The sequence below is a fragment of the Acanthochromis polyacanthus genome, chromosome 20, assembly GCF_021347895.1.
Source record: "Acanthochromis polyacanthus isolate Apoly-LR-REF ecotype Palm Island chromosome 20, KAUST_Apoly_ChrSc, whole genome shotgun sequence".
NCBI lineage: Eukaryota > Metazoa > Chordata > Actinopteri > Pomacentridae > Acanthochromis > Acanthochromis polyacanthus.
In genome coordinates this window covers 9,633,257-9,658,217 of record NC_067132.1, presented here as the reverse complement: position 1 = coordinate 9,658,217, position 24,961 = coordinate 9,633,257, and the positions used below count along the sequence as shown (strand labels likewise).

At 40.0% G+C, this 24,961-nt stretch overlaps 1 protein-coding gene across 2 annotated transcripts in view; it reads left to right on the top strand.

Annotated features, from left to right (window-relative positions):
- LOC110951091 (partitioning defective 3 homolog) overlaps nt 1–24,961 on the top strand; it is a 400,033-nt gene that overhangs the window by 54,387 nt on the left and 320,685 nt on the right. The window lies entirely within an intron of this gene.

The following is a 24,961-nucleotide window of genomic DNA, read 5'->3' as shown; positions in this document are numbered from 1 at the left end:
CTGGAAGCGATTACCCACAGTCCCACTGCATCCTTCTCATGGGAACAGTGCTGACTGCACCTGAGTCACAGGCAGGTTGGCTTTAATGTTGGGCCAAATAGTGAGCTATACCCTCTTATTGTGTCTCTGAGTCGGAAATGGTTTAGATTAATGTTTTCAGCTAGTTTTCAACTCATTTCAAATTTTAAATGTTTACTAGAATGACTACAATTTACTCCAAAGCCAGTGAATACATAGTTACTAATTTGAAACAGTTCAAAGATTAAAACCCCCCAAAACAGAACAAAAAACAGAGAGAGATATTTAAAGCAGTAATAACTATCTGCCATTCCTCACTGTGGTGTATTGTAGTATAGGATAGCTGGGATTGTTTATCTAGTGTTCACATCACTGTTATCTTTATTTCCAATCAGTCAGCAGTTTTCTTGCAGTATCTTGTATCTTGCAGCCCCTTTCACCTTTCTATCTTTCTTAATATCTTTTATTTGTTTAAATGGCACATTTCCCACAAGTGATATTGATGTATAAGGCAATTTGTCAAGCTGATTGATGTGACTGGTTTGGACAGTTGGTGTGTTGGATACATTGATGCTTTTGGTTTTCTTTATGCATATGCAAAGGGTGTGCTTCTAAATACCTGACAATGACCATGTGGAAGGTGCCATGGTTACACATCAGGTGGGATCGCTGAGGAGAGCAGCTGTTTTGCAACTGCTGCCTGAAACACTCCTTTTACTCTCTCATCTCATCTTGTCCCCTGTCCTCGCCCATCCTCTGATGCTTTTGTCATTTAAATCTACAAGAAAGAAAGAAAGAAAGAAAGAACGAATTGCACTTATAGCAAACAAATGGAGAACTACTTGTCAGTGCTGTGGAAATCTGCTCCCCCTGGTGGTAGTTTGTACTCATTACCAGCTCGCTGATGACAGAGTGTACTGTGTAGTATAATAGAATAAAAAATTCATGACCATGACATTTTAGCCATATAGCTATAAACAAATTAAGTTTTATAGTGATTTTCTTAAGGTTATCTTGTAGCTCTGAACTCTGCTTTCTACCTGTATTACACTGAAAAACCCCAACTATTGTCAGTCAGCCTGAAAAGTAAACAGTGAAACTCTGGTCACAAGACTCACATAGTGTAGTAATACTCTGTTGATAGTTACTGTATGGTGGAGCGCAAGGCTCAGCTGGAAGTGGGCTGGCACAACCAGCTTTGCACTGGTGGAACAGCCTTCTGTCTGTGTGTGTATACACACAGACACACAAAGAAGCAAACACCCACACACTGAGATAAACTCATGCGTGTGTATACAGTTGTAGAAGTAAATCCAGTCTGTCCAGTTCTTTCCATCTGCCACTGCCTCCCTTCCTGTTGCCTTATCTATTAACAGGCAGGAACCCAGTTAACCTGTTGGTTTTAACCTGTTAATGACAACACTGCTCTGACAGTAGTACTTCCACAGGTATCCTGAGCTGGACAGTTTAGAGACTGTATTGTGGAGTAACTGATGAGCCACAAGTAACATTTTAATCCCGTACATGTCAGCCATTAAGCATTTGTGTGGATTGCTTCAAAGATATTGTAGGTGGAGTGACAACAGTCCTTTCTTACCTCAGAAGCCCCTGACCCTGACATGAGCTAATGCCAAACATGCTACTGTTGTGACTTGAAGTTCCACATTAAAGATTTGACCTCTGATACAAGTTGACATTACCTGGTTTACATAGCAGAACTATTTCAGCTCCTAACAGCTTTGTATGTTTCTTCCTGTCTGCTCATTTAGAAAACACAATGCCACATTTACAGTTAACATTGGGCTAGTCAGAAATTGGGGAACCAGACAGACACAAATTCTGCATAAACAGTCTTCTAATGTCCATTTAGTGCTGTGATGCTTCAGGTAAAGAGCATGTAGGGTTAATTTTTCACTTCATAAGCACAGTTTTCTCATAGATTACCCTGGGCCAGTTAGGTACATTGGTACTGGATCAATGCTGGTGAACTGTCATAGGAGTTACTTTTGTTTGTTCAAAGTTCAATTTTACACTGGAATTAAAACAAACCACACCTTTAGTTGATATATACATAGATACTGCTTTATAGATAACCATCTTGACTGTAATTGCTCTTTCTTTTAATCTCACGTCACATTGCAAGTTTCAGTCTCTCTCTCTCTCTCTCTCTCTGTGTGTGTGTGTGTGTGTGTGTGTGTGTGTGTGTGTGTGTGTGTGTGTGTCTGGCTCAGGTTCAGCAGGTATATTATCATGGTGTGATTCATTTGCAGTCAGAGCTGCATGCTGCAGCCTGTCTGTCTCTGCTCCACAGATCTTCACACTGATGATCTAACTTCCACTTCACAGGCTGGATGAATATGAGTGTACTTGTGCAGTTCGGTTAGTTTTGGTTTTGTGTTGCTGACAGATTCCTGTTTTATGTCTCCCTTTAATTCTTATTTTAAAAGAAAGACGTTTTGTTGGTGTTAGTGCTCAGACTTCATATGCTGTTGAGATTCTGTGTCTCTGAGGAAACTTCTTTTCTTCAATCAAGAAGTTAAATTAGGCTCAAGCCTGTTTGTCCATGACGTCCAAGTACTGCGTTTGACCTTTTACTGGTAATATGCATTTACTATGTGATGTAGCAGTAGTGAAAGTTTAATGGTTCATTGATGTTTTTTGGCAGTTGCTATGCCATCTTTTTGATGCAGTACTGCCACCACCTGACTAAAGTGTCGTGTGAGCAGACACTGGGTTTACCAACCTCAGTTTATCTCTAAATACAGCTAGATTTAAGTGGTGTCACTGTGGCCTCTTCCACCTTGAATATACCCACTCATGTTTATGTTAGAAATCTACAGATTACGTAAAATGAATCGTTCCTCTCTCACCATGTCACCAATCTACAGTCAAAGTAAAGGCTAACTTCCTTTATAGACATTTATAGAAATTATTCTTCTCATTTTTAGAGTTTGTTACAAAAACACGAAAATTGGATGGATTTAAAGGGAACATCTTTATGACACTTGTAAAACATTGTAATTCTATTTAATCAATTAGTCGTTCTTTGTGTTTTTATGTGCACGGTGTTAGTCTGACCTGACAGCTGCACAAATGTAGATATGATGATTCAAATATGATGAAAATGATGAGGAACAAAAATCTCAATCCAGTTTTTAAACTCTAAAGTTGAATAATGTTTGGATTCATTTGCAGTAACTAAAATGTGCTCACTCAATAACTGAAAAGTAAACAGCAAGACAGCAAACTGGGCATGAAGTTAAAAAGCATGTTCCCTCTAAGCTTCTCAAAGCAAACCAAATTATTCAGGCTTTGCTGTATTTTCCTGTCATTTTTTTTCACACTACGCATCCTAGAAATATACAATTCCCTCTTCAATCTGTAGGAAATGCGGACTGCAGACATCCACATTCAGTGCATAATCAATAACATTCATTAAATGTCTTGATACCTGTCGTCTACCACCTCACGGTCACTGCTTAGAGCAAGACGTAATTCAGTAAAAATAATGAAAAGACATCAGTTTGTATACAATTTGTGTATATTGGTGAGGAATGAATGCTACTGTGTTAAACCAGACAGAGAATGTTATGGTCAGTGACTCAGTGAGGGACTGTACAAAATGAATTTGCTGCAGAGGTCAGAGGTGTTCAGGACAAAGGTGGATGCAGGTAGAGATGCTTGGTATTTCTTCTATTAAGAAACTTAAAATGTTTCTAAGGTTGACCTAGAGGTTCATGAATACCCTCAGACCTCAGACTCAGAGTTGAGGAAGGCCGACGATGATTTGCACAGCACAAGAAAACAAACACTGACCACATTAGATCTGTGATCAGACCTACAGAAATGCATGAATGTGTAAATCAATGTGTCTATAATCTCACTTAGATTTTGCATGGACAAAAGGCACTTGAAATTACATGTACAGGGGCATTAGATGTTGATGGTTTTTAACCTCCTAAATCTTCAGCAGGGCTGCATGAGAGCTCTGACTAGTAAAATAACAACATTCAGTCTCATGCTGAAGAAGAAGATGTAGCTCAGCCTTAGGTTAAACTTTGAAAAATTAATTTAGGGTGAAAAAAAAACTTATGATAGCCATCAAGTGGCTGGAAGAGCTGCAACACAGATACTTCAGCCATACACCAGATGGCAATGTGCCAATTAAAATGACTGTTGGTTAGAAGATGGCCTTAGGTAAGAAATTCACAATATGGGTCTGCTGAAATGAGTTCATAAAAGCAGGAAAAGCCTGTGATATGGCCAATTAGACTAAATTAGATTAAGCTTTAATGGTCATTGCGGGGAAATTGGGCTATTACATTTGCAATTAGAATGTTATATTAACTGTCTAAATTGTTGTTGCTGCACAAGACAAACTGATCACAAAGTTCTTTGAATGGGTGGTAAATAAAATGTGAATTGCACATCTTCTATCAAGCAGAATGTACTTAATTATCTGATATGTAACATTTGATTTCATAACAGAAAAGAGAGCATGTAAAACATATTTTCTGGAGTCAGATGTATGTCTGTTGTGCTGAAAGGCTAGCTTAATGGAATAAAGTTTAGGAAACATGCAACTCTGACCGACACAAAAAAAATGCCTATTTGAGTTCAGTGTCCGATGGCTCTGACTGCCCATGCATTCTTCTTTCTAAACTGCAGTGCTTTGATTTTCCCTTCACTTCGGACAGAATTAACCCTTCACACTCAAACTTGTCAGCTTGCTTAGTGTGCAAGATGCTGGCTAGATGTTTTGTCTAAAGGGAACAAGTAAGTGCAGCTGATTTGAGGAGCTGGGTCCCTTGGTGTTTGCTGTCTGGATCTCCCTCCTCATTACGAGAGGCGAGACAAAGCAGGCCTGTCTCCTGGGCTTAGTGACTGTAGGGGTGATGGGTGAATCCTTAAGTCATTAACAGAAAAAGCTAATTACAGCAAAACTACCTGAATCAGCAGCGCTGTGTTTTGTGTTTTACAGCAGGTGCATGTTGACGTGGACCTGCAGGCTGACGGACGTTGCAGTGACACTTGTAAACCACAAAGAGGCACTCAAGCCTTGGTTATAGTGGCTTACACTATTGTCTGTGTACTGGATGCTGCTCAGAAACTGCATTTATATTTTTGTTTTTGGCCGTGGACATTAGTGCAACAGAGAGTAACAAACAAATGTCATTTCATAAAAGAAAAAGTAAAATTGCAAAAACATATATAGATATGAAGTACTAAGAAAAGAAAAGATATTAAACAATGAAACCTAACTGAACTGTCCAGATCTGACTGCTTCCTTTATTTCTGCTAATGTGTCCTGTTCATAATGAGGATCACATCCCTGGCCCCTGTGGCTGAGCTCCTTTGACAATTGGCATTTTCTTGGCCCCTGAAGTTGGCATTACCATGGTAACGGTGGTTGGGTGCCAAGTGGGCACCTGTGCTGGGTCGAGATCAAGCCGTGAGTGAAATTAGCCAAGGCTAAAGCAGGGTCCCAGCAGCTGCCCCCTGGTACCAGAACACTGCCGAGGGAAATCAAAGACTAATTACTCTGTTTGTCTGTCAGTGTGTGTGTGTGTGTGTGTGTGTGTGTGTGTTTGTGAGTGAAGGAAGCCTCTTTTGGCATAGATTGAAGAGTGTCTGGCTGGCTGTGTTTCACCATCGTCTCTCAGACAGTGTAATGCATTCACTTGGCACTTTGCGAACTCTATTTATTCTACATTTTCTGTCCATCTTTACACCCATTGTTAGGATTAATCTGACTTGAGCAGTAGTTCCTGGATATGTTAATAGATCTTCCATTGAGCCTAGTTTGATTTTTACAATATTGCGTGATAAAGCTGGCATTTCTATAGGCAACAGCAGAGAATATGCAGCTACAAACATTCTCTTAATGTTTAAATATAAAAACTCCATTGAAATTAACAGTAATTCCTCTTCCAAGTGTAACAGTTTTATATCTGTTTTGCTGAATTGAGTTACAACATGTGCTATTGCTCATTACTAACACTGCAAACTAGTTATTAACTTTTATCATTTCCCATGGCTGCAGAAACATTGTGATATGTGCTAAAACTGAGACCGTTTCCAGGTTCCATTACCCCAGCTGCTGCCCCCTGGTGGTGGAACGTTAAGCTCATGGCTATTGATAGAGACATGGTTCATCTGAGAAAGGATTATTTTTGCAACATTGCCGACTGGATTGATGTTTTGTTTTGCAGGCCTGCTTTGTTCCTAATCTTCAGCTAATCTACAATCACCACACCCTGGAGTGCACAGTGGTTGCAAATGTGGTGTAGCTGACTTTGATAACCCTGTTTTAGCACACCTTACCTCTCTGACAGAGGGAGGCGAAAACTGCAAGGATGTATGAATGTATGACAGTTTTTTTGGTTCTCTGTCAGCCGGCAAGGCCTTTTCTGCCGCGAAGAAGAAATCCCTTTAAACTGACGCATGTTCTCAGAGTGACACTCAGATTAAGCCAAATATATGGTTATATACTTGAACTCTGAAAGGCGTTACTGCTGTTGAAATTGCACATGCACACCAAACACACCTGCTTGCACATGCACACTCACACCGGAACGTCTCCCGGCCAAGTGCAAATGCCTTCACCTCATACAGAGACAGTAAAAGAACACTCAAGACAAAATAATGCTTAGCTCTTACACATACAGAGTCACACATATCCACACTTACATCTTGACAGAAGCACTCTTGGTTGTCGTAAGCTGTAATTAGCCTGTAAGGACCGGAGTCAGCTCTGCGTCCTGAAAGACTCAGTGTACTGGCGGATTTTATCCTCACCTCCGCTCCTCTGCTGAGAGACTTGTGGGCGGCAGCAAGCAGTTTTTCATTTCATTTTCCTCTGGGGCTTTGGATTTATTGTCTGTTGTTGCTTGTTTATTCGGTTCCCAGTTTTTGAACTTCACTTACTCTGGGAAGATTTGTTGAGCGCTGTTGTTCTTTTTTTTTTCAGCAACTCCCTCCTTCCCATTTAAGCAGTTACATGCCCTTGCAGTGGGGAACTGCTCGGTGTAGCCCATTGTTTGTCGGTCAGCTTCCTTTTTTTGATCGCCATGTGAGACAATAGCCTGCTTTTACCATGTGGAAATAATCTTTGCGAGCAAAAGAGTGATGTAAAATTGTAATCTTATTTCTGTGTGCACATTTACACTCAAGTACATTACAATTAGATAGAAAGGCAGGCAGGTTTACTGGCTCCTTAGATTAAAAAAAGCCTGTTTTTACATTGTGAACTCTTTTATGTTTCATTGCTTTTTATGTAAAGATTTGAGGGTGACACTATGTCCTTATTATGTGAAAAAGTCTTCTGGATGAATGATTATAAGAAACCTGAGCTGTGCGTCAGGAAGGCAGGCTTTTCAGTGTCTATTTGTAGAGTTTGTAAAGGGACAATCCAGAGGAGTTGTTTGTTTGCAGTGTAATGCTGGTAGCATTTGTTCAACATGTCTGTCATCAGTGCAGCTGTGTATTTTGGTGTCTTGTGAGCATATGTTCTCTAGGTTTTTGTATGTGCATGCTTTTGGAACACACTGACATTGTGATATTTTGTTTTTCTGTAATATATATTGTGAAGAACCAGAGAACAACTCGTGATGATTTTGTCGGTGCATCTGCAACAAACAAACAAACCCTCCCCCCTGTGTATTTCTAAAAGTGGAAAAATGCTATTTGGAACTTTTTTCAGATACTACAACAAAGGCATCAGAAACATGTATTTTTTGTTTTTGATGGCTTTAAAATCTAACCATGTTGCCTCATTTGGTGGCAACAATTGCACGACACTGATAAAGTACCTGTTTTGGGTCAGTGTCATCCTTTCTGTATCCAAAATATTTCCAAGCTGTGTATTTACTGGGCTGCACAGTGGTCTAGTGGTTAACACTTTCACCTTGCAGCAAGAAGATCCCTGGTTCAAATACCGGCCTGAGCCTGGGATCTTTCTGCATGGAGTTTACATGTTCCCCCTGTGCATGCATGGGTTTTCTCTGGGCGCTCCGGCTTCCTCCCACAGTCCAAAAATATGCTGAGATTAATTGGTTACTCTAAATTGTCCATAGGTGTGAATGTGAGTGTGATTGTGTGTCTGTATATGTAGCCCTGTGACAGACTGGTGACCTGTCCAGGGTGTCCCCTGCCTTCACCCGAGTCAGCTGGGATAGGCTCCAGCACCCCCCGCGACCCTAATGAGGATAAAGCGGTGTATAGAGGATGGATGGATGTTTATTTATTCCCTTTTAAATATAAAATCTTCCTTTTCAGTGTTTCTCCTCGCTCATTTTTCTGTGCACATGTGGAGCCAACACATTAACAAACTCAGTGTCATGTGAAAGAATTTTAAAAAACTCATTGTTTCCCCTTTAATTGGAGCAAGTTATTTCCTCTCTCACACGGACTTCTTTTGTAGATTAGTAATGAGAAATGAGAACTGTGCAAATTTTCTTTTTTATCAAGCAGAAAATAAACTTGTTGCTTTCTGCGTTTCAGCTAATTTGCCTTACCTCACTTCCATTGCACTTCTAGTGATTTGACTATTACATATGCAGCCCTCATAGTGCTCTAAAACATTATATTGTGCAGGTCTAGAGCATGACACACTGAATAATTAACTTAATAACTGTATTGTATCAATTAAGAAATACTATAGAAACTTGAAAATTATCTGAATAAAACATGCACAGAATTACAAAGTAACCCCACAGAGGTTGTTATTGTGACATGTTTAAAAAAACAATGCAATTGCTGTCAGACTTTCAGAACTGAATGTTGAATGGGGTCAAATGTGTGTGAGTAAAAAAGAAAATACCTCTCTAAAGCTGTGTCCGTCTGTGGTACCGACTCGTGTGCTCCTTTGTTGGCGCTGATACTGATAATGTAGACTAACCAAACTGAAGAAACTAAGAATTAAACAAAGATGTTTCATAAGCAATGTGTTTGTATTTTGTAGCTCTTACTTTTACTAGGAGAATGTCTTTAGATTAGAGTATCTGAAATAGTCACATATTATCATAATGTGACAAAAGAATGTAACAAAGATGTCTGTGTAGGTTCTCATTCATCCAGGTCATGTCTGAAGAAGGAACAAGGACAGTCTGAGAAGGTCGGCATGTGTTCTTGAACTTTTGGTAACACCAGTGTCTTCTGAATCTGCTGAGCCTGCTGTTATAGACCTGCTGGGGCACCAGTAAGGAGAACATTAGTCTTCCTGTTGTGTTTTTGTTGACAAAACTAGAGCTTCAGCTGTACAGCATATGCAGTATGACATACACATCCCTGTGCCTGGGGTAAGAATGATATTACTCCATATTGCAAAGCAGCAGGCAACTCCTCCATCTTCTGCCATGGTTTTCTGTAAAACTGGTGAAATCAGGTCATGTCACCAAGCTTGTCTCTCAGCTCGGGGGCAATCCAGCAAGTCACGTAAGTGTCTTTGATTTCTCCTCCATGACAGCTCCCCTGCAGGAAGAGATTTCTGTCGATGCGCCAAATTGGTCCTGACATGGCGTCGGGCCGCCTGAATACTGTCTGGAAATGCCAGGCTGTTTAACCAAAGCTGTGGATAGGCTGCGCCAAAGCAATGTGTACACATTAAAGCACCTATCGAGTAAAAACAACCGTACACATCCTCACACAGGCAGAGACGTACTCCGGTACAGACACTCACTTCCATCCTCTGTATTTGCGTGTGTCATGCAGGAGGATGTTGGTTCTGGTTGACAGCTGTCAGGGCTGCTTTGGTTCCAGTGTCTGGATACTTTGCCAAACAAGCCTATTATCTGCAGTGGTGGAGTCTTGTGGAGGACCCCGGCATTCCCCCGGGGGGCTGATTTGGGTCAGCCGCCATGAGACAGGCCCTAAACTGAGGTGACAGATACAGGCCCCCTACTGGGATCCTGCTGGCCTCCTGAAGACCCCTGGAGGGGTGTACCTAGGAGCGCTAATATAACAAAGGAGGCATTTTCCTCTGCAATGTGGCGAGTGCTACACCCACAGAATCCACTGGCATCAGACAGAGGAGCAGACAATGGCCTGGTTTCCACTTTGAAACTAGATGAATATTATTTGATATTTGTTTTTATTGTCTCATTATGTGCACGCTGTAAGTTTGGCCTTTTTCAGAAGAAGTCATCTTCTCCACGTGTTAGTCTTTTCTACCTTGCCTCTTGGGGGCAACAGTGCATTCTCCATGTGTCTCTAAACCTGTGATTGCCTGCAAGGAAATTACTTATACAAAGTCACCGCCAGTTCAACAGAAACCACAGTCTTAAACAGAAAACTTCAATCTACCATCAATTGCTTATTCTTCTGAATATAGACCTATTTCCCTCTCACCCCGCTGCCTCTCAACTACTTGTTAAACCAAGCGAGTGTCTCTTCTGCATGACAAGTATTCCTCTGTAGCTTTTGTCTCAAGAGTCCCCAGACCGTGAGCGGCTGTTTTCAACACTTGACTACTTCTCTCGGAACCATATATAATTACCCTCACAGATCCAAAGTCACTCCAAGGTTGTGTCTGAAAATTGGCTCTCAAATAGATGTTGGAAGGCAAAGCTCTGTTTTAGACTGGGTTAATTTATTACAGGGTATATGATATATACCAGGGTAGTTAGGCAGTTTGAGCGGTGTGTGGATTTAAATTCTGCAGTAATTAGTATAGATGTGAGTATGGTCCAGGGGCTAATAGCAGAAGGATTTGGTGAATCAGCTCTGCATACACATGAGCTGAGCTGCCAAAAACATACTTACTGTAGATGTACACACTTAATTTATCTGAAATGAAAAAGAGGCGTTGCTTTTGCTGCAACAACATGGAGTGCAATGACAAGACAGCTCCAAAGAATACTTTTTAATAACTTACGAAGTGACTCAGCCAACGCCTTTTCACCATACCAAGCTGGAAATACACACTGAAGGCAAAGAGGACAATGAATTGTGTCTAGCAAGACAGAACAATGAACAAAGGAAGGGACATAACTGACATCCAAGCCTTGGTAGGAAGGAAGCGATGATGTTGAGAGTGTGGAGTAGAGGAGCGCAGGCTTTGCCACAAGCTAAGCTGAGTCTGGCGTTGGCAGCTGGCACTCAACCGAGCTGAAGTTGACACTGGCAGGGAGAAGGAGGGACGTGGTGCCAGGGCCAGGAAGCTAAGCCTGGTTTGGAGAGCTTTAGACGGGCATATTGTAGCAGACAGAGAGCAGAATCCGTCCTAACACCATGACTGTGTGCTCTCATTGCCTCTTTTCTCATGAGAAAAGGCTAAAGACCTCTTCAGATTATGTCCTGCTCTGCTAAAATACTGGAGGCTTACAGACATGCTGAACCGCCGTATGTTCTCCTCTTGCACAACTGCTGGTCAGTTGACTGTCAAACACTTTTTGATATGTTCAGCTAGGAAAAAGTCAAGTCAAGCAGTAGTTGCATTTTTTTTAAACATAGTCTTTTTTTTACACAAATAATATAGTTTATTTTTCACTCAATGATGCTAATGCTACTAGGCTTCACATATCGTTTCAGTATTGACACTGCAATGTGTGTAACAGTCACACTGCAAGATGTGTGATGCAGAGTAAGGCAAATTACTTAATCACATCATGCTACAACAATTTTTGATACAAAAAGGAAATGCATGGGATTCACATTTTCTCATGACTGGCCGACAAGAGAGGTCTGTCTAATAGAACATTTGCTCCATTACAAAACACAGAGTTTGTTGACATCTAGTCTGCAACACATGCGAGAAAATGAGCAAGAAAAAGGTGATAAGCACTTGTTTGGTTGCATAAAGAAATAATTTGACTACAGAAAAGGTGATTCTGACAGCTACATTTTCTGCAGCGTTTTGCAGTTGTTAGTGTAACATGAGATAGCGAATCACAAAGTAAACAAACTGCTTTATATGACTTTGTCAGTGTTACACCATATTACAAAGGGTCCAAATGGCTTTTTCAGCCTCTTTTAAATTAGTTTTTTCTTTTCTTTCTTTGTATTTTCTTCACTCCCTTGAAAATCCCCTTAATCATTCTAGAATGATTAATTCTTTCCAAAAAATAATTAAAATCATCTGATGATGTCGTCAAGAAATACTAAATGTTGTAATGTCCAATATCCAATATCGTGCAGCCCTGTTTGCTGCTACTAACACAGTTTCTGTAGAATACAGCGGATTAGTCAATGGAACAAGAAAATTATCAACAGAAAATGTATTTTGTGAATCTTTTCTTTCATTTTTCGAGTGCAAATGACAAATGTTAGTTAGTTGCAGCTTCCTATGTGGAACTGCTGCTGGTTTTTGTTATATATGACAATGTGTTTTCTAGATTTGAGACTGGGGTTTTTAGACATTTTTAGTCTGGGGATTTATCCTGTAATATCCATCCATTTATTATCTATACACAGCTTTAACCTCTGTAGTGTCGCAGGGGTCTGGAGTCTATCCCAGCTGACTTTGGGTGAAGACAGGGGGCACCCTGGACAGGTCACCAGTCCATCACAGGGCCACACAGAGAGACACACAACCAAACACACTCACATTCGCACCTGTGACTGATTCAGAATCACCAGTTAACCTTAGCAGACCCAAACAGCCTTCTAGCTGCACCAACCACTCTGATAATATATTATTGTTACTATTATTTTCACATTTTTGTCTTCATGACATAGTGGGAGTAGAAAGCAGACATAAAATGAGGCTAATATGTAGGAAATAGGAAAGAGAATAGAGAAATGACTGAGAGCTGAGCCAAAACCTCACAGCTAAAGGCATTTGTAACCACGTGGTATACGCCCTAACCACTCGACTTGCCCCAACCTCTTCCATCTACTATTAGCTGTGCTAATGATGCATATAATAAACAGTTGATGCAGTGGAATCTGATCAAAACAAAAGTTTGCCATAGACAAAGAGCACATATACCGTAAATATTTAAATGGAAAAAAAAAATCCAACTAACCAAATCATAAGACCATAGAGACTCATTGTGTGTATAAAGGATTTTCTCTGTCTTAAGCAGACAAAGTTCCTCTGTCGCCATCATATTCTGTCCTCTGCCTGCACTTGAAGTCAAGAATACTAAAAGCTGTATTCATTATAGAGGGTATCTGAAGGTCACTGGGCCAATTTAAGAGAATGTGTCTCAGTGTGTCTTTGTGAGCAGCCATGGTTTTATCCAGAAGGGATTTTTAGGTAAGACTGTCATAAGACCCCTTCACTACTATGTCTTCCCTCTTCCTTTGTGTTTTAAAAGAGCTCATTCATCACATGCAGTGAGTGTGTATGTGTGTGTGTGTAGAGTGCGTGTGTGTTTGTGTGTACAGTATGTGTGAGTGTGGTATTATGGAAAATCTTGAGAGTCCCTGCATGAATGCCTTATGTCTCTTCTACAACAGATGTGCCACAGCCTAAGGCCCCTCAGTTGTAGCTCGTTATGTGAATGTGTGTGTGTTTATGTGTGTGTGTGTGTGTGTGTGTGTGTGTGTGTCTGGAGGAAGACGGCACGCTACTTCCATTCTGAAGTCAGCGGGGAGTTTGCCTATAAAAGGCACAAATAATAGGCACCCATTTATCTCTGAAGACACTCATCCATCAGCGTACACACAGCCACATATGTGCACACATTAGATGGTTTGGGATATTATTGCTCTGTTGTGCCAGAAGCCCTGTCCTGTATACATGCATTAGTGTAAATGTCTGTCTTTGCACAGGGAAGGAAGTGTCATGTGACATTCTGTATTGTCTTCTATCAGTCACTCTGTCTGGCTTTCTTGTTTGAAGGCCATTACACTGTAAAAGCCCTGATTCTCACACTGAGTCTGTGTGTGGCCTCACCCACTGCTGACACTCCCACAGGACACACAAAGAACCCTCTCTACAGCCATCATAAATGTGTGTGCATTATTTTATATGTTCGCAATCTTGTGAGTGTCTGGCCTGTGAAGCTTATTTGTTGCCTGTAAGAGTCAAAAATCTTGTGCTTGGGTGTTTTGTTAAGGCTGAAATTAAAATAAGTATCGGGTAAAGTAAGGCTTGTTGAGATGAATAAGAAAAGAACTCACTCTTCAATGTGTCAACCTGTTTTTTTTCCACATGAGGTTACATGTCCAGTCTGTTACAGTATATGTTGGACTCCTTCAAGATTGCACCTTTTCTCCAATCCTGTTTATCATGGATAGGATCTCAAAGTGCAAGTGTTGTCAGGAGGGTGTCCATTTTTGAAACTTCAGAGCTGCATCTCTGTTTTTACCATATGATGTATATGAAGACCTTTAGCACATATTGGGACACTTTGCAGCCAAGTGCTTACACTGCAAAAACTCATAATCTTACCAAGTCTATTTGTCTTGTTTTTAGTCAAAATGTCTCATTCCATTGATTTAAGATGAATTCACTTAGCAAGTGACATTTCAGTAAGATGGAGGGACTTGTTTTAAGACAATGCATCTTAAATATCTTGTTAAGTCAAAAAATCTTGAAATTATCTTGTTTTGAGTTGTATTTTACAAAAAAACCTCTCAAAATAAGTTTAATACATTTCAAATTAGAAGGTTACATGAAAGCAAAAATCTATTTTTGAGTGAGAAACTGCAATTTTTTTAAGCATATCTGACTTATTTAAAGACACCTAAGTTTGACAATCCTGGTAAAATATAGCTTAAAATAAGTTTTCCCAGCAAATTTTAAGATCTCAGTATTCTAAATATCACATCTTATTTCAGGAAATCTTACAAAGCCATTTTTCACTTGTTCTATTGGCAGATTTTTTCACTTATTTCAAGGTAAAAGTTCCTTGAAATGCGTTTTTTTTTCTTGTTTTGATTTTTTTCCAGTGTAGCGGCTCGGATGAGAGTCATCACCTTCAAATCAGAGGTCATGGTTCTCTGCTGAAAACTGATGGATTGTTCTTTCTGGGTTGGGGTTTCTTCCCCAAGTGAAGAAGGTTAAGTATCGCTAGATTTTGTTCACGAGTGATGAGAAAATGGAGTGTGAGATGGACAGACGGACTGGTCCGGTGTCAGTAGTAGTACTGGCTTTGTTCTTGACCAGTGAAGAGGGAGCTGAGCCAAAAGGTGAACCTCTTGATTTACCAGTTGACTGACATCCACAACCTTATCTAAGGATGTGAACTCTGGGTAATGTAGGGTTGTTGGCCTCTGCCTTTGAGAATGAGTGAGAAGTTCAGACATCCAGAGGGAGTCGCTGCTCCTTCACGCTGAACAGAGAGGTATCTGATTAGGATGTCTGCAGGACTCCTTCCTTTGGAGGTATTGTAGGTATGTCTGACTGGAAGAAGACCCCGGCGCAAACCCGAAAGTAACTGGAGGGATTATATATTTCATCTGGCTAAGGAACACTTCAGGATCCCTCAGGAGGAACTGGAAAATGTTGCTGGGCAGAGGGATGTCTGGAATGCCCCACTTAGTCTGCTGCCACTGAGAACTCTGGATATGCAAAAGAAAATTGATGAATGTACAGAAAGACACGACATGACAAATTACTAGAGTCAACAAAAGTTACCCAATGCTGCCATGTGGGAACGCAAATGCATTAAAGTACAGCATAGTTGTAAGGTTATGGGTAAGGGTTAGATGACGGTTTATGGACTATATCGACCATGTGAAAAAACAGAAATGTTGTTGTCATAATCATGTGTGTATGTGTCTGAATCTGTAGTCTTACAGCTTCCTTTTTGTATGCATGTATCCTCACAGTGTCTTGTAATGACCTAATTTTGGTATGTCCTGGTGAAACTTTGTCCTCATGGTAGCGCTGGGTGATATGGCCAAAAAATAAAATCTCGATTTTTTTAGTCATCTTGAACGATTACAATTTTAATCAATTTTTGTTGTTTCTTTGCGGTCTGTTTGCTATGGCTAGTGCTAGCCATGCCGCACTCCCGTAGCTGCGAGCACTCTTCCCATTCTTTAGGATGCCTCTGCCGGAGGTGCTGAAAGAGGTTAGTTGTGCTGCTACTTTTCACAGTACTTTTGCAAACCTTGCACATGACTGTAATTTGCTCTGTGTCAGTCTTGTCAAAGCCGAACCACTTCCATAGAATCGATGTAACATGAGGCCCTTTTCTTGCGACCAACTCTTCGTCTGCTGTTGTCCGCCGTGACGGGAATGTGAGTGTTTTGGCGGAAGGAGATAAGAGGTGGAAGCAACCGCCAGTGCACAAGTCGTGAAAGGCAGAAGAAGAATCTGTATTGTTATATATTTAAGCTCGCCTCGATTTTACGATTTGACAAATTTTCAAATCGTCAGGTTTTAAAAAGGCGAATTAATCGAATTAATTCGATTTATCGCCCAGCCCTACCTCATGGTGTTCGAGGAATCACAGTTAGTGCTGTCTCTCACAACCCCTCCTTAAGCTCCACTAAAGACATTGTCTTTCTGTCCACACCTCATTTTCATTCTCTTTTTTATTCTCTACTGCCTGCGTTGTCTTCAACAAGGCCCATAAAACAATCAATGAAATGACAGAAAAGACAAGAGTCAGACCTTGCTTGTCCTCTCTAATCCCATATTGATCATAAAGCAGCATACATACTGCACATGTGCTACCTCTACTGATCACATCAACATACTTATACACACACATTCGCACCCTCGTCTCAGCTCCCAGAAGTCTTATTATAGAAAACTCTTCTGTCAAACTCAAGGATGTTACTGTGTGGAAAATGCTAGTTATATTATGTGTAAAGTGGTAAGATGGTATCAAACTGTGCCAAAGTAAATGTGAGTGAGTTCAAGCCCCACATTAGTGAAATGAAGTTTCTGTAGCTCACAGATGAAATTAGATGTTTTCTTTTCCCAAATGCCAAACATTTATTCCAATCCACATACGGAAATAATCAGAGTTGTTTTTGTTATTTAATTGAAAGTCAGATATTTAGTTTTCAATCGTGACTCTATTTAAGAGCAATAGCCATGTTTTATCCGGTATTTTTTGGCTTTTGCGTCATGATTTTACCGACCATTTTTGCCAAGAATCTGTTATTGAGCAACATTTTAAATCCCAACCAGAGGGTTATTCTATGAAATGAGAAAAATGGGTTAGTGAGGTATGTGGAGCTTAAAGCCACATTTTTGAATGTCACGAAGGTGGCTCTATTTTAACTGGGCTTGATCACCATGGTAACTGATGCTGCACAACTAGCCTTCATCTTAGGAGGTTCTGTTTAGAGTCTGGGATTATAATCAGCTATAAGTGCCACTCTTTCACAAATTTGTGATTTGTGAAGTGATGTGCTAAAGGCCTGTTCTACGGAAGTGTGCACAGAGCCTGGTGAAGAAAACGTGGATTAACAAATATAGTTGCTACCAATTATCTCTGATTAGGAATTTAGGTTTTGTTGAGCCAGCTTACACAAAGAAAGCCAGGCTATGTTGAACTTGAACCGTAGTATAAACCTCAGCTTTACAGGTGTTGTTATGCTGCTCTTATGCAGCTGATTGCTGACCTCTTGTGCATGCCGGTCTGGTATCACCCATTAAAGTGCACATGTAACTGTTTGATTAAGTGCAATTTAAAATCCCTGTCATAAACTACAAAGCTTTTGCTGATCATTTGGTTTGTTTTCTGTGCTGCAAAGTATGGAAACCCCCAAGCACAAAGCATGCTGCAGATCTGGAAGTGCAACATGTAAGAAAACTTCTGCAAGACAATATATGGATAAGCTTACCTCTGGTGAAGTATATCAGTCCTAGAATAAAAATTTCAACAGATTTAAGCAAGTATCTCTGTAACTTTGCTCCATATCCAATTAAGCCCATCACTCTCTGTTCGGGTCCTGGAGAACTTTGTTATTTTTTCATGTGCTTTCCCTACTTGTGTGTGGTTTTCTGTATACCATATATACAGCATGTTTTCCTCCATGTTTGCCCTTTTATTCATGTATGTGTTTTGTCCTAAGGGTCTGCTGCATTAAGGGCCTCCAAGTTTCCACACCACAAACACTGTGTGGTCCCAGATACAGCATACAGTTCTGGCACATTACTTTTATTTCTAAGTAAAATGGTGACGGTTGCTGCTAGCGATGACAGGATGTTAATAATTCATGACAGAAAAAAAAAAAAAACATAGTTGACAGATGTGCTACCTACTTGTATTCAAATATGGCCCTTGGAACAACAACTGTGTAACACACCCCTTTCACACAAACAACCAAAAGAAATCTGCTTTTTGTTGTTTTGATTCACTACGCTCCTTGCTTCTTCTGTAGGAGTGTGCAGATGAGATGCATGTTTCTTGCAACAACACACAACTCTAAGTGAAATGAAATAGCAGAGGAAATTATGTGTGCTGAAGATGTGGGATTCAGCACAAGTAGGATAGAATACGTGTGAGATTTACACAACAGTGGAGGACGGTGTTCACAGCAATCTGTATGTGTGTGTGTGTGTGTTTGTGATCCAGATAGTTTGTGTAATGTGGAGACATACTGCAGAGTGACAAGTTATTCATTGTGTTCATGCACACACACATACACTCAGATCCATAACCAGGTTGCTCCATCAACAACACATGCTAATATTTTATTCAAGATGTTGCTTCCACACTTATTTTTAGGAAAAGAGGGATTGAATTAAAAAGACCTAGAAAGAGAAACACACACTTCTACACTTTTGTCAAGTCAAAACACCTCTGAGTCTTTGCATCTCTTCCAGTTTCTCTGTGTGTTTTATGTATGCTAATGTTTAATAATTCAAAACCAAGACATTAAAAATGCCCCTGTATAGAAACACTTGTTCCACACACACACACACATGCACACACACATACAAGCACACACACACACACACACACACACACACACACACACACACACACTAGAAAAACCCTGAGTGTATCCTACAACTCCCCTGTGGCCTGCATGTGTGTATATGTGTGTCTACTCTTATAGTGCTATGCTCCAATTAGCAGTCCTGTTAGCCGAGGTGTGTCACCTGAGACCAGACAAACTGCACTGGGAGTTCCTCCTCTTCAAGCAGCTTTAGGAGAACCAGCCCCTACTTTAGTTTAACAAAGAACTCACTCTGACATTTCATTCTGAAGCCTATGTTAATATTTTGTCATGTGGCTGTGAAAATGAGTTTTGCCGCAGGGGGAGAATACAGAGCTACATTTCAGCCACACATTACTTGGAAGGCAAAATAAATTGCATAGTGAAAACTAAAGCATTTACCATTACAGTTGTGTTTCATATAAGGAGAGGAGAGGGTTTTGCGGCAGAGATACATTTTCCACAAAAGTGCAATAAAGTCCAATATTATTGCACAGTGAATACTCAATCTGTGTTAAACAAAGCAAAGCACAGAGAACAGTGGATGGCCAAGACACGTGTAGAATGAACCTATTCTTCTTGATTTGACAACCCCTCATCCTTATCAGCATCTGCTCGGGTGGGATAATTTCACGTGTTTCAGAAGCAACTGAACATGTTGATGTGTGTTGTTTGTTTTTTGTTATTACCTGTCATTCTCTTTGCAAAGAAGATTCCTGAAAATGTATATGTAGAAAAAAACAGTTACCTTAATCTGATACTAGAAAAATAGTTGTGTAATTGTGTTGTGTGAAAGCTATTAATATTACTTTTATGTTGCACATATCTGCTCATTGTCTGCATTTTTAAGATATTTTTTATTTATCATTTTTTTGTCCCTCTCCCCCCATCAGTGCATCCGAGTCTACCAGCTGGGCACTGCTATCTAATTGTGATGTTGATGACAGTCATGATGGTGGATTGTCCTCGGCTGCCTGGAGGGCAGTTTGGCAGGACAGTCACCCTGGCCTCGTGCCCTTCCATAACCTGGCTTAGTGCCCTTTCTGTTGCTGCTTACATCTCCACACACCAGTCGAGAACAAGTGTGTGTGCAGGTGCTTCTGATATGATACGTTCATACTGCTGCCTCCATTTTTATTTATTTCTTTTTGTTGCCGCAAACTTTTTTAGACTTCTTAGCACTTTGTTTATTTGTCCCTTTCTTTGCTCTCTCCACGGTTTGCAGATTGCGCGGCTCTAGAAAATCTGGCGCGTTTTCTTGGGATCAAACACCCCCTTGCACAGCTTCATTTCAACATGCCACTTTTATGTGGTGTTATTATTTCTGGGAGAGCGATAGAAAGAGATAGAAAAAGGAAAGTAAGAGGTATTTGATTGGAGTGTATGGAGCTGGAGGTTGATATGAATATCAAAGAGTTTGATTCCCGCAAGCAGGTGATGCTGCCTGTGGCGTTCGGCGCACATCGACAGGTGGTCTGTTCTGGTGTGTGTGTCTGCATATATGTCTGCCTTTCCGTTGCTATAGGTTTGGCTGCGTCTACGTGTACGAATGCACGCCTTTCTTTGTGTTATTTGGGTTGTTTGTAGTAAGCTCTGCAGACGGTGTGTATTTGTTCGTCTGCAGATTAACCCCACCATATCAGACTGTGGCAGTGTGCCTCTGTTATTTAACACGTGTGACGTCTCATCCATTTAAACGAGGCTGGTCTCAGTGAGGGGGTGCTGTGTTTATGCCGAGTGGAACAACACACTCACCGCCTGTATTTCACGGCTGGCTTGATAGAGGAGAGACTCCAGATGAAATATTGAAATGTGTTACCTGTGCTTTCCCAAAAAGGTTTTTTGAACAAATGTTGCTTTGTCAAGACAGCATTTCTGTGTTAAATTATTGTGTACCATTACTATACAAAGAAAACACTTGGAATAGCAATAACAAACTATAACATTTTTGCACAATACATTTTCCTGTAGATATATGAAATTCTCATGGCTCTCCGGGCAAGCCCATTCAAGCCCAGATCTACTGATTCTGATTTTGAACGACCCTGTCTTTTACAAAAAGGTCTGTCTCAGAAAGTTGTATGGAAGCTTCACTACGGATCAGACATAATGTATCAGGAATGAGAATGGATGGGCCTTTTTCCACTGTCCACATTTGCAGTGTAATAGTGTTTGTAAAACATTTGTCTGTGATATGGGCTAATTCTTCTTTGATATCTGAGATATTGCTTTTGAATTTGAATACAGAGGAACACCCATTTTTTTGTACATACTTGAAAATCTTTGATTCACTGCATGTGTAAATGCTGTTTTGTATAACTGTTGTAGTAGCTTGTATTGCTTCTCCCAAGCAGGATTGCAGAGCAGGTAATGAGGAGGGTTTTAAACTATTTTTGTCCAATATATCTCTTCAACGGGAGTGCTATAATTATCTTAACACAGTGCTTTTTTTATGGGGATTTTGATGAAGAAAGAAATAGGAACTTCATAGATCTGCACATTCTACTGGAAACAACAGTGTATAGATACAATCGAACCATTTAAAGGCAGAAAGGGAATATTTTAATGAAAGATACTTGTCAGTATGTAACTTTGACATGAAGATGAGTTTTCAATGACTGAGTTATTAGAGAAACTTTAAGAAGATGTATATCTTTGTGCATCCAGTCAAGCCCCCCTCTAAACATGGTACAAAATCTAAATCATCATGCATGGCTGGTAAAGGCAGAAGCATTATACCTGTTTCCAAAAAGTGATGATGTAATTCAACAATTAATTACTCACTCAATAATGCCAGTACAGCTGGAGATGCATATAACATTGTTAACATCATTGAATCCAAAGGAGCTTGTAATTCTAGCCTGGTTTCTGGATCTTTTATGAGCCATTCTAATCTAAATCTTAAATGAGAACACAAGTGTTAACATTTAGTGGATAGACCTGCTGATCCTCTGAGGTGGGTTGAAAGGGAATAATAAATATGTCATACAGAGGATGTAGTGATGATCAGAGTTTTCATCACTGTTGAGTTTCTTTAGACACATCTCATTAGTAAACAAGGTATGTTTTGACCTTGTTTCACCACACGTGATCAACTTACTTTTGCAAAAGTCAGTATCTTACCAAGTCAGACGGAGTAACCTTGCTGTAAGTGCTGCTATGGTTGATTGATCAAATCAAACTCTTACAAAAAGAAACCAGATACACAGATAAAAAATGTAACCTTTATCTCCAGGAACGTATTGCACATGTTCTTAATATGAGCGCCTCAAGTGAGAGCTGTCAGAATCTGATACAGTCTTTATGACTTGCTTTACCCATTGACTAAACTCTACAAAGCACATTACTCTGAGGGGACAACTGGGAATTCTTGATCTATAGCAAACATCTCCCACTGACTCACTCAACTGTGGCAGGAGCATGTCAATGAGTGCATACATCAGAAAAAGTATAATCTCCTCTCCTGGGTGTCAGAATGATCCACCAGCTGAAACAGGAGCTTCCAGCACACTGATGACTTGAGGCTCCCCAACAATCGTATAATTTTCCTGCTTCAGCAGGGGGCACTGTGGTGTCACTGTTGGAGCTTGTGTAGGCCGACTATTGAATCAGGTCAAATTCCTCTGTAAGCAGGAACGCTTGTAGTACTTACTGCCAAGTCACTCCCAGAATTAACTTTTAAAATCTTTCACATTAATACAGAATTTTGTGATTATATAATAGATTGTATCCATTTGGCCAAAGACATATTTAGACCACATTCTGTCTTCTATTATTCCATCACTATTTCAAGTATTCAGTTGATGCTGTTATCCTAAAAGTGACGTTAGGTGGGTTTTTAGTCAAGGACACTTAAGTCAGTTGTTGGTTGCAGATCAAAACCATGTGCTGTGCTTCTCCACGTATCAGGGATATCACATTACCCCTGGTGTTGAAGCGTGCCTGTCTATTCAGGGCATATTGAAGACATGGGTATTCAACAGCAACAGTCCACATCACGAGAACTCAGAGCTCCACAGATTCCTGTGGGGCTGCCACTAAAGACTGTGTTTTTTAAATTTATTTATTTGTCGACTATTGTACAGATTAATCAATTAATCTGAAATAAGTTTCCTTCAAAAAATCAAACAGACCATACAATTTAAGTTCCTTTTGAGTTCTGAACTTTATGAGTGTATTTCAAAGCTGTAAGGACAATAAATCCTAAAGTTCTCCCTAATGAATTCACAACTCTTGAGTGGCTTTCCTTTTTCTGGAGGTGATCTTCCAGAACGGCACCTGTTTGTTTTATGTTCAGGTGCTCGTGCAGTGGGAGTGTTGTGGTATCCCATTTAAACTGCTAAAACCACCAACCACTAAAATATTTATTTGCAAATTTTCTGACAGCTATTGCGATTATAATTTCTTGTTTTTTTTGGTCAATTTTGAAAGTCAAGCTTAAGTTTAATATTCAGTGTAGATTTTGAACGTGTGAAAATTTCCACATGAGATACCATCAAAGCATGACTGTCACACAAGGAGGCAGCCCTGTCACAAAAAAATAACACTCCTGTGCAATTGTATTCTCATTCAATTACATTTCAAGGAACATATTTTCCACGTTATTACCTTGACAATATGTTTCAAATCAACTTAACTTTGCCATTTATTTTATTGCTTTACTGTTGCTCCCTTTTAGCCAACTGATCAAACATTAGATGGGACAAGACTTGTCAGCCTGGTAACCCAGATAATAGAAGAGTAACTTCAAGGATTTATTTTAACCCGAACCAAAGCATTTTTCTACATGTAGTCACATAGATGTGGCACCTAAACTTAACTAAATAATAACAATGTAGCTATTGTTGTGAAAATGTCAACCAAACTGAGATTTTCCCTAAACCTACAGCCATGGCCATAAGTTTGGACACAAGTACCATGACGCTTGTGAATCTCAGAAAATACCACAAAATTGTCACTTACAATACAGTACACAACTCCTGAGAACTATATTAAGTTTCATATTTAAAAAAAACATCAAAAGAGTTTGGTGTCATTTTGTTATTCTTACCAAATTCGGTTGTGAAAGTACTGCATTTTTTTGTTATTTTCTTCTAATATTATGTTTTGGGAACAAAGTTGTTCCAATTATTGGAATTTATTGATAATATTATATCCCTTGTTGATTTGTTGACTAATTAAACTGGTGCTATCAAAAAATATTAGTTATGTTCTGTAATAGACATCAAAACAGACATAGTAAGTCATGCTGTGTCCAAACTTATGGCCATGGCTGTAAGCACATAGGTTTGGTGCGTCAGCTTAACCAAACAGCAAGTAAAATCAAAAGCAGACATTGTAAACAAAACGTACGTATAAATATAGTGGTCCACATGGGATATGGGCCCTGGTCTCCTTGGTAAAAGTCCTGTTGCTGACTCATACTGCCATCCTTCCTCCTTACATTGACTTTGTGGGTCACACATACTGCATAATGCATGTTCTAAACTGTAGCCTTTGTGATTTGCTAACAGCATTGTCTCAAATCCATATTTCGATTTAAAATCAAGTAACCGTTTACCCTAGTTATAAACATTGATTGTCTTTGATTATGGTGACTAATCACCGCAGCCTTAGATTCCTTTAAATGGTCTCTAAAGGGACTTTTGATCACAGAAACTTAGTCTGCTTCTTCCACTCTTCAGGATAACGCATGCTTTACATAGATATGCATTTGACCAGATTTGCAAAGTTACGAATGACAATGTAATGCTGGAAACTTCAGGAAACTTGTTGGAGATGTGAAGACCTACATTTCCTCAAAGAATTACTGAAGTGCTGGAGTTCTTAGGCATGCAGTCATACCAAAAAGCATAACAGGCATGAAGTAGAAACCAGCCATGCTCTCTCTTTCCTGCCGTCACCTTGATGTGGGAAGAGTGGGAAGACTGTCTTTCTCCAGAGGCAGATGGGGAGGGAGAATGTCCCATTTATTATCCACTGTCCTCCTCCTCCTCCTCTTCCTCAGACAGTTGCCTTACACCATGCGTGAAATGACTCCAAATGGTTTCCTTTTGTCTATTGGCAGTGCTGCTGTTATGCCTTACATTAAGCCTGGGTGCTATGGGTGCACAGAGCTTCTGTGGTATATGATTCAGCCTGCTTTGTA